The sequence below is a fragment of the Cibotium barometz genome, chromosome 38 (assembly GCF_041138505.1).
Source record: "Cibotium barometz isolate CiBa-2024 chromosome 38, ASM4113850v1, whole genome shotgun sequence".
In the NCBI taxonomy this organism is placed as follows: Eukaryota; Viridiplantae; Streptophyta; class Polypodiopsida; order Cyatheales; family Cibotiaceae; genus Cibotium; species Cibotium barometz.
In genome coordinates, this window is record NC_141083.1 from 10,736,929 (window position 1) to 10,748,563 (window position 11,635).

The window sequence follows — 11,635 nt, forward strand, 5'->3', positions numbered from 1 at the left end:
CAATTATTATTATAAGGTAGGAATCCTCTCTTATGTCAAATACATTTTGAATATCTATAGTTAACACATATTCAAATTGACCGATTCTAAATGAAGGAAGCATGGGAACAGGGACAATGCATTCTTCATCCACGTCATCACAAGTCGGATCCGCTCTTATAATTGTCTCCTCTCAAAGCCTCTTGGCATTCAGTTGTAGACTCATCTCTCTCCCTCTTGGCCTCAAGGTTTAATTTCTCTTTCTCTTCTTCATCGGAATGTTCTCTCTCCACAGGCACATCTCTTGCTACAGTGGTTTCTTCCTTTGGGATTTTATCTCCCTTTTCATCATCGTTAGAGATAACATACAAATCCGGTGTGGTAGTTAATCAACCTACAATTTATGTTGTCTAACGCCTCTATTATTTTTAAATTATTAGGTAGCTTTGCTATGATTATGTTCATCTTGCTTCTTAATTGTGCCTCTAGAATTAAGTCGTGGACATACGTCTGCTAGCCTCACAAACAAGGTTGTCTCTATCGATGGTCCTTTCAAATTCTTTCAGCTTTTCTTCAAGCAATCTTCTAAGCCCCCAAGAATACCTTGCAAATTGAACTCCATATTGAACATCTCTGAAATTTCATACATAAGATGATGCTTTTGAATCTTATGCAAGAAATCATACAGCATTTCTTGGGAAGTTTTGGCACATTGTCACCTTCCTCTAGAGGGAAAAAATGTTATGTTCTTGCCATCTGCAAATGGAGATTGAAATAAAAAATACTTTTCGTAGACAAAAGCCTCTAAGCCGTAAGACAATGCGATAAGGTAAAACATCATGGGTGAGCACCATTTTTTGTGTTGTGTGTAATGAACACTACAATATGAAAAGACAATTATAGAGACAAAAAAGTACCTAGATCATGTTGTATAGCTTCTCTATTGGGTTATAAGAGGCCACGATTTCTCCTTGGTAGATACAAACTAAAAATCATAAAAAAGAGCAAGAAATAGTGATTAACTACCTTATGGGCTAAAAGTAGGTACATGCATTAGCAAAACGGGATGTAGAAGCAAAGTGGGATGAACACTAAGCAACAATAATGAACATTTTTCACCTAGTGTACCTCACGAAGAAGCTAGAATGTATAGAGATATTTTGTTGGGAGTAGGACTACCTAGATCACATTGTATAGCTCTAGCATCAGGTAGATTTGAGGCAACAGCTTCTGTATTATAGATATGGACCAAAAAACTCAAAAAACGGTAACAAATTGAGAATGACGACTTGAATGGCTCGCTATATTTATAGATTTCTTTTTTTGGCTACTCCAGCCTCGTGTTCCCAACAGCAGCTCCGCTATGTGTTCCCAACACACCTTTCTAGGATGCCACGAGTTTAATGTTGTGTTTAATGATACACCATAAAAGGTAAGTGGAAAGAAGCTACTCGAAACATTTGGCACCTTCCTCCTACTTGCCTTTCGCAATGTATCATTAAAACTTAGAGATTGGTTGGCATTGCCCATATCTACTGATCATTTTTTGTACATTAAGAGACTTAGCTATTTTCGCTTTCTCTGGAGGATATGCTAGGAAATAGTAGGGTTGCTCTTGATGTACAAGATCAGACTCACGCAAGTAGGTTTGGCAACCAATCCTCTGATTTTTTGAACTCTGCTAGTCTTCCATATGGGAAACCCAATCAAGTACAAAAAACCTATCAAGGTAAGGCAATCACAATGCAAACCCCATAGTTTTTTATGAACTATCATTCATGTAGTCTCATTTTGAAGAATCTTTCTATCAAGTTTTAACATTTTATACCTATTATGTACCTTAAAAAACAACCAAGTTTTTTGAGCTTTGTTGGTCTTCCATATCGAAAATTGAATCAAGGTACAGCCATCTTATCAAGGTAAGACAATCACAATGCAAACTCATAGTTTTTTATGAGCTAACATTCATGCAATCACATTTTAAAGAACATTTCTATCATGTTTTTACATTTTTAACCTATTCCGTACCTCAAGAGACCACTACAATGCGAATAGACACTTAATTACACAAAGAGTTCACTTGATCGCATTGTAATGCATTATTCTATTACATTTGTACATTACATTTGTACATTTTGGCCTATGCTATAACATACAAGACTGCTATAATGTAAATAGACAATATGTTTTATAAGGAGATACCTTAATCGCATTATAAAACACTATTCTATCGTGTTTGTACATTTTGACCTATTGTGTACCACAGGACTACTACAATGTGAATACACAGTAAGTTCTACAATGTGAATACACAGTAAGTTTCACAAGGAGATACCTTGATCGCATTGTGGAGAACAATTCTATCATGTATGTATAGTTTGGCCTATTGTGTAACTCACAAGACTACAGCATAGCACACACATGTAATAAAATGAACAAGGAGCATTGTATAGCTCATGTGGAGGGTAGTATTGAGGCGGCATCCTTCCCACAGTATGAACTGAAAAGAAATAAGTTGAATACGCCTTGCATGCACCTAAAAACAAGTTGCCTTTGATGGCACAAGCCACGTGTCCCTAGCGTACCTTTTAAGGTGGCATCTGGTACATGACCCGCTGAGTTTACCAACGTTGTCAAAAAAAGGTATACTTACATGTGCTGACGTCATATTCTTGTGGTGTTTAACATCTTATCTATTCTCTATATCTCCTCTGATTCCTTGATCCTCTGATGTCCTCTACTTCTCCTCTTGGTATCTTTTGCTAACCCCATTTTTTATAAACTATCATTCGTGCAGTCGCATTTTGAAGAATTTTTCTATCAAGTTTTAACATTTTATACCTATTCTATAGCTCAGAAAACAACTAAGATTTTTTAGCTTTGCTGGTCTTCCATATGGGCAACCGAATCAAGTACAGCGAGCCTATCAAGGTAAGACAATCACAATGCAAACCCATAGTTTATTATGAACTAGCATTCATGTAGTATTGTTTTAAAGAACATTTCTATCACATTTTTACATTTTTAACCTATTCGATACCTCAAAAACCACTACAATGTGCAGACACCTAATTGTGCAAATTTACTTGATCACGTTGTAATGCACTATTCTATTGTGTTTGTACATTTTGACCTATGGTGTAACACACAAGATTGCTACAAGACGCGAATAGACAATACGTTTCACAAGGAGATACCTTGATTGCATTGTAGAGCACTATTCTATCTTGTTTGTACATTTTGACCTATTGTATACCCCACAGGACTGCTACAATGAAAATTCACAGTAACAAGGAGATAACTTGATCACATTGTGGAGAACTATTATGTCACATATGTATAGTTTAGCCTATTGTGTAACTCACAAGAATGTAGCACAACACACATATGTAATAAAATGAACAAGGAGATACCTTGATTGTGTTTTGTTGTAGAGCTCATGCAGAGGGCATTATTGAGGCGTTGTCCATCCCATGGTATGAACTGAAAGTACTACAAAAGAAATAACTTGAATACACCTTGAATGCATCTAAAAAGAAGTTACCTTCAACAGAATCGGTGGCCACGTGTTCTCGACATGCCTTTTAAGGCAGATTCGGTACATGCCCCAATGAGTTTAATGATGCCTCACACGTGCTGATGCTACATGATGTGATTTTACTTCTCATGATTTTTGGCATGTAAGTCTTCCAAAAAGCGGTGTATTCTCACGGTATTCTACATCTTATATGTTCTCTACATCTCCCACTACTACCATGCTCCTTTGTTGTCCTCTACATCTCCACCCAATATATTATGCTTCTCTTCTCAGCAATCTTCTCTACTCAAAATCTTCTCTGCCCCCTCACCTTGCCTCGAAAATTTGCTCGCCTGTGCTATTCCTGACTCGGTGCAAACTCTCTTCATCAAGTCCACGTGCTTGAGATAAGGCAAGCACAAGGCAATTCCAATCTTTTAAAGAACCCTTCTTAATGAATTCACATTGTTAAGAACTTCTATATTTACCTCACAAGATATTAGTCAATTATGGTGTTGTTGTCTACTGGTTAATAGTGTTATAATGCATTTAAGAATAGTAAACTATGGTGCTGTTGTCTAGCATTTCTATGTAATTAGTTTCCCACAATGCAAATATACATATTGAAATGCTAAGCTTTTATCTTATCGCAGTGTATTGCACTAGACCGTTGTCACTCGCCATGGTGTATGCATCGGAGGGCACTTCTTTATTTACCTTAAAAGAGTGTTTTCAACTATGGTGTTGTTGTCTAGTGATTGGTGTGACATTGTAGTAAAGAATAGTTAAAAAGTCTATTTTTGAAGTAGTAAGTTCCTCACAATGCGAAAACACATATTGTTATGCTTATCATGTTCTATTGCATTAGATGATGGTAAGTCGTTGTTCTGGCGTTCCTTAATCGATAATTCACCATAATGCAAAAGTACATATTGTTATGCTCATATTTTATCTTGTCATGGTGTATTGTATTATATCATTCACCACAACTTGAGATTTCACCACAATGCAACACGTATTTGGACCGCCTTGTTGTGTGCATGAGAAGGCATGCACCAAGAAGATTGCAAGAAAAAATAAGTTAGAAGACCCTCAAGTTAGACAAATGATGGTATTAGGTTCATGAAGGGGAAAGTCAACTGAGTTTTTGAAGGAGGGAAGGAAATGAAGGTTTAAGCAGTATGTTTATACACACAGGGAAATCAGAAGCGCACAAGCATGGCAGTGTCAAAGCTTCCATTCCAACATGTCATTAGAGAGATATGCAAGGAGTTTAAACTTGGCATGAGGTGGCAGTCCTCAGCCTTCCTCAACCTTACTATGCTTGCAGGCTGAAGATTGATATGGTAGTGCCAAAGCTTCTATTCCAGTGTATCGTCAGAGAGATATGCGAGGAGTTTAAAGTTGGCATAAGGTGGTAGTCTTTAGCCTTACTATGCTTGTAGGAGGCAGCTGAAGATTGACTTGTTGAAATTTTTTAAGATACTTACATTTTGGTAGCCCCCCATACCTATAGAGTAACCTTGTGACCGACCGATAGCGACATCCATTCTTTACACCATGTCATATGCCACTTAGATCGATGGCTTGATCCTATCTACATAAGTGACACAAAGATGCAAAAAATTTTAGAAGTTCCCCCCAGCTAGAAAACTAAAAAAAGACTCTATCAAGATAGAAGAAATTACAGCTACAAGAGTGTAAGATTCCTCCCTCCATCTTTTGAGGTGTAAAGGAGTAAGAACCTCCCCTTCTGTTCTTGAAATTATTCCCCTCTCTGGAATAAAAGAAAGATCTTGTTTTACCCTGTTTTAACCTAGAGAGAGAAAATATCTAGAGAGAGGTAATCCAAAATTGAGATATTTTTAGATATAAAAATCCTCCTAGTGTCTAAAATGGTTTACCCTGAAATAGAATTTCAAAAAGAACTTTCCAATGTGCATTTGGAATTAATTGAAAATGTGTATAAAGGACCTTAGCCTAAGGGTCAAGATTTTTAGAAATTTCTAGATTATGGTCCAATTAAGGCTCCTATGGAGACCAATTGGATAAATCCAAGTGTGGGGATGAGATAAATCCAATGAATAAAAGAAAATACCCAAAAATGAGTAAATGCCCACATAAGATGAAGAGTTGACTGAGTACAAGGTTTATTAGTTAAAAACTATGAGATATTACTAAAAAAATGAGATATTTTGGTATAATGATACATTTTTGACACCTTGGTAAGGAGGGGGGAGAATTCAAGGAGGCGCCTATTTCACACATGTGGTGGAGTTTTTAACTCAAAAAAATTGTGATATTTTGATCTCTCCTCTCTCATGGATCAAACTAAATCAAAGGGGAGCCAAACTAGGTCCAAATCTTGTCCAAATTCAGCCAAACTAAACCTAGAAAATTCTAGAACCCAGTTGGACTTGGTTCCTCACCTATAAATAGATCCTTAGTCTTTTGTAAAAAAATATGTGAACTATATCATGCCAGTATTACATTAAAATAATTATATTTTTATTATCCCTTAAAAATCCTCTACTTTTGGAGAAAGTGGAGCCTCTCTCTCTCTTCAACCATCCTTGGAGCTTTCCTTTCAACACACTAACTAACTGATTGGTTGGGGGCTTCTTCTAAGATAGAGAAGCATGCAAAAACAAGAGGTAAAGTGTAATTTTATGGTTTTTCTCTACTATTCTCAATGTTTTCACTTCTCAACCCCTCTCAAGCTTGAGAAGTTTTTAAGTTAAGTGTTTATAATGCAAATCAAGCTTTTCTTAAGAGTTGTAATGAATAATTAAGAAAAGTTTACATTTATGCTTACTCAGGATGCCTTTTATGTTTATCTCTCTCTCCCCCAAAGAATGGTCATTCCTATGACCAATTCTCTATTCAATTGATGCTTCTCATGGAGAAATTCTCAATTCACAAATCAAACTCTAGGCTTGTGAAGCTAGAGGTTAAGAAAATGGTTTTTTATACTTATATGCTAGTAAATTATAATAATCTTATGAGTTAAATCCATAAATTGGATTTAAGGTTAAAGTATAGTTATACTATCATAATTACATTACTAAGTCTTATTCTTTTCAAAAATATTAAAAATTATCAGTAATAGCAGCAGAACTATGGCAAAATTTTTAAGAAATTGATACATAATTCATTCTTATGCATAACATGAAAAGAGGACTTCCTACCATATTCTAGGATTGAATATCCTAGGCTAAAAGAATGATTTTTATCACATTTAATGGAAAACTAATTTTTAAGGTTTACATATAATTAAATAATTAAGAAAAGAGAAAATTTTGGTAATTTTATTTAAATGATAAAAGAGGAATTCCCATGACATTTGGAATTCAATCATTTAAATAGGAAGAGTGGAATTCTTAGCATATTGGAATTAATGGATATTTATTTAAATTCAAAGAGGAATTTTAGATAAATTTATTTTATGCATGAGAAATATTTAAATGATAAAAGAGGAATTCCCATGACATTTGGAATTCAATCATTTAAATAGTAAAAGTCAAATTCTTAGCACATTGGAATCAATGGATATTTTATTTTAGATAAATTTATTTTATGAGAAATATTTAAATGATAAAAGAGGAACTCCCATGACATTTGGAATTCAATCATTTAAATAGTAAAAGTGAAATTTTTGGCATATTTAATTAATGGATATTTTTATTAAAGAAAAAGAGAAATTTTAGATAAATTTATTTGATGACAAAAGAGAAATTCCCATGACATTTAGAATTCAAGCAATTAAATGTAAAAAGAAGAATTCCCATGATATTTGAGATCCAACAAATTAAATGGAAAAAAGAGAAATTTTTAGTGTAATTCAATTTATGAATATTTATCAAAAATGGAAATATGGGTAGAATTGATTTTTGTAAATCCCATGAATTCTTTTATTCAAAAGAGGAATATTGAATATAATTCATTTGAGAAATTGAGAAAGAATATGGAAATAGTCGTTGAGAAAAAGAACCTTTATCTAAGCCAAACAATTGGTGGCAGAAATTTAGAAAAAGTCCCATTATCGATATCGAAGTAGGAAAAACTACTAAATGGGAATAAGATGTGAATGGGATGGGATGCGATAGGATGTGAATGGATGTGATAAGATGTAAATGGGATGTGAATAGATGTGATAAGATGTAAAAGGGATGCGATAAGATGTGAATGGGATGTGATAGGATGTGAATAGATGTGATAAGATGTAAATGGGATGTGATAGGATGTGAATAGATGTGATAAGATGTAAATGGGATGCGATAAGATGTGAATGGGATGTGATAGGATGTGAATAGATGCGATAGGATGTGAATGGGATGTGATAGGATGTGAATAGATGTGAATAGATGTGATAAGATGTAAATGGGATGTGATAGGATGTGAATAGATGCGATAAGATGTAAATAGGATGCGATAGGATGTGAATGGATGTGATAAGATGTGAATGGGATGTGGTGTGATGAAAATGAATGTGGATGAGATATGAATGATGAGATGAGATGAAAATGAATGTGGATGAGATGTGAAGTAAATGGATGTGGATGTGAATGATGAGATGAGAGGATATGTGAAAGGGAGAGATGGGAAGTAAATGGATGTGGATGTGTATGTGAAAGAATGTGATGTAAATGGATGTGGATGTGTATGTGAAAGAGTGTGATGCAAATGGATGTAGATGTGTATGTGAAAGAATGTGATGTAACTAGATGTGGATGTGTATGTGAAAGAATGTGATGTAACTAGATGTGGATGTGTATGTGAAAGAATGTAATGTAAAGGGATGTGGATGTGAAAGTGATGTGGATGTGGATGAGATGTGATGTGTTGAAAAGAGATGTGGATGAGAATGTGATGTGGATGTGGATGAGATGTGATGTGATGTAAGGGGATGTGGATGTGGATGTGGATGAGATGTGATGTAATGTAAAGAGATGTGGATGTGAATGTGATGTGGATGTGGATGTGGATGAGATGTGATGTGATGTGAATATATGTGGATGTGAAGTGATAGATGTGAATGTATGGATAGATGTGGATAGTCGTGCATGTGAATGATTGGATGGATGTGGATGAAAGAGATGGGATGTGTATGAATGAGATATGATGTGGATGTGATGTAAAGTGGATGGAATGAATGAGATATGATGTGGATAGATGTGGACGTGACGTAATGTGGATAGAATGTATGTGATGGAATGGGGATACAATGAATGTGATGAATGTGAATGGATGTGATGTGATGTGAGTCGGGATAAGTGTGAATGGGTGAGATGTGATGTGAAATGGATGTGATGCGATATGATGTAAATTGGGATAGATGTGAATGGATGATATGTGACGTGAATGGATGTGATGTGATGTGAATCGGGATAGATGTGAATGAATGAGATGTGATGTGAAATGGATGTGATGTAAATTGGGATAGATGTGAATGGATGATATATGATGGATGATATGTGATGTGAATGGATGTGATGTGATGTGATGTGAATTGGGATAGATGTGAATGATGAGATGTGAATGAATGTGATATGATGAGATGTGGATATGGGTAGATGCGAGTGGATGAGATGTGATGAGTATAAATGTGGAAAGATGTGATGAGATGTGATTGGATGAGAATGGAAAATGATGTGATTGGATGAGAATGGAAAATGATGTGATTGGATGAGAATAGATGAAGGACGATGGGAATACCTATGATTGGACTTGGATTTAGTAATGTGGATTGATGTGGCACAACGTGGAAAGACGAGAGTTCGTTATAGAAACTGTATTTATGACCTGTTTTTAAATGACTGTTTTATGTCAAGAATGCTGGGGAAGCATTTTGATCGTCTTGTGAATGAGGTCGTGGAGACCTAAGTGATAAAGTTGCAACACAGCTGTCAACGGAGGACGTCTCGCGTAGCACGGTCGACCGAGGTCTTGACCAGCCTCGGTTTGATTTAAATGGTGAGCTTTCGGTACGGTGGATGAGGGACCAAGGAAGCGGCCTATGAGTGAAGCGCTAGGTGACCTGCGAAGGATCCTAGAGGGTACTGACCATACGGTGCTCGGGCTCTAGGTCGTCAAAGATACCCACGCATGTGTCGAGGAAGATATTGGAACAAGGAGTAAGAGTTGTTTTCTGAACTTGGGTATGGATCTGGTTGATTGACCTTGCTGGTCCTCAACGGATGAGTCCATGGCTCTTTTATATGGATCTGTTGGTTGATCTTGCTGATCTTCAACGGAGAGTCCATTTGAATTTTTATAAGTGAATATATTTCCGGGTACTATGAGCCAGGAACTATTGAAAAGGCCCCTGAGTGGACACGTGGTGAGCGTTCTGGTTGCCAATGATGCCATAGGTACACCGATGAAGGAATGATTGGAAACTAGAATTCAACCGGATATTTTGGAGGATTATGATCAGTGATACTATGATTTCATTAAAACATTGTTTTAAAATTAGCTGAATTTGTGAAACAAGCAATTTCATATTGGGTGTGTAAGTGGTGTGCTATCTTGAAGTTTGCATGAAGTGCCGGCCAGGGGGCCTAGCAACTCTTTTCCCTGGTACCCAGGACAAAACATAACCAAATTCCTAACCGGATTCTATCACTACAGTGGTTGGGCGGTTGGCTAACCTTGGCTAACCCATGGGACTGGATGGGGTTAGGCTGGATTGATGGATCCCTAAAATGAGACTCAATTCTGTTATGGTACGATAGATGAAGTAAATACCGGATAGTCCTTGTTTTATGGAAAAGAATCAACAGTTGTGCCTCTCGACGATGAGGAAAAAAAGCGTTGGTCTCTATGATCCAAGTGCAAGTCATTTCCTTGATCTGACCATGTGACTTTCGGGTTCGATCGGATCAGTTTGGTTAGTGATGACCTTGACTACGTTAGAATAAAAATATTATGGAGGAATCATGCGTGTTTTTTGGGTGAGGGAAGTTTTTCCGGGTTTGGTTTTGGAAGTATTGAGGGATTAGTCTCTTGTCCGGATATCCGTGGGCGAGGCCCCGAGTGAGAGGCTCTGCCCTGCACAAGAAGTGCTACTTCCGTTGCTAGCACCCCTGAATTTGCTACGCGGAGGGGGCAAGGATCTTTCAAAGAGAGTCTACACCACCGCCACAAGGTAAGGAGAAAAAAATCAAATATATTCTAAAACACCAGAAGGCGAGGAGGAGGGTAGAAGGAAAGAGGATCAAGACACTAGAGAGAGGAGGAGGAGAGCCCTTATTGATGAAGTAGCTATCATGGCTCACCCTATCCCCCCTTGAAACACATCTAACAAGAGATTACCTAGTGACCCGCAAACAACTGTCATTGAGGATCTTTCAAATGGTCGAGCTCGTAACCCTTGAGGTCTCCAAGCTCTACAACTTGAGAAGCAATTCCACTACGCATCCCGCGAGCGTTGTCACACTGCCGCGTTGCACTACAGGTACTCGTCCCTCCTCTCACCTCACTTTACTCACACACACTCACTATCATGCATTAGGGAGAGAGATTAGCAAGAGCAAAACTCAATTGCACAATGGGAGAGTATGTTGTATTATGAGAGAAATTCACGTATATACATGGCCATAACTGTTCACACTCACTTAAAATGTGGCCAGCCGAGCACTTTAGGCTCATAATAGGCCTAATGCTATTCCAATGACTACTCTCATAATATATCCATGAAGTACATCACTTGGGACTTCATCCTAACTTACCACACGCTCTTGAAGCGGGAATCGCTTTAAGTATTCCATTGGACCATTACGGGCACCCATCCAAGTTGTAGCTTTGGACACCATTGCTTTATATCTTGAATGTATGACACTTTGGTGTATCTACCTTGACTCCTTGATGTAAGATAATGGTATTAGTTCTTGTTAACCCGAGGAATGGGTTAACATTCCCCCCTTCTTGATGGCGATCGTGTCCTCGTGATCACGTTGAAGACCTTTGTGTGGGGAGAATGGACAAGCTTTGTCGATGGCTTTGATGTTGAGTGACGTTCAATGGTGTTTGTTTCTCCGGAAGGAATGAGAAAAGCTAGTTAGTGAATGAAAAGGTTAGTGGTTTATCGGCAATTCCTAACGGGGTGGGGTTTTTGCGAATGATTGCATTTTTATATTT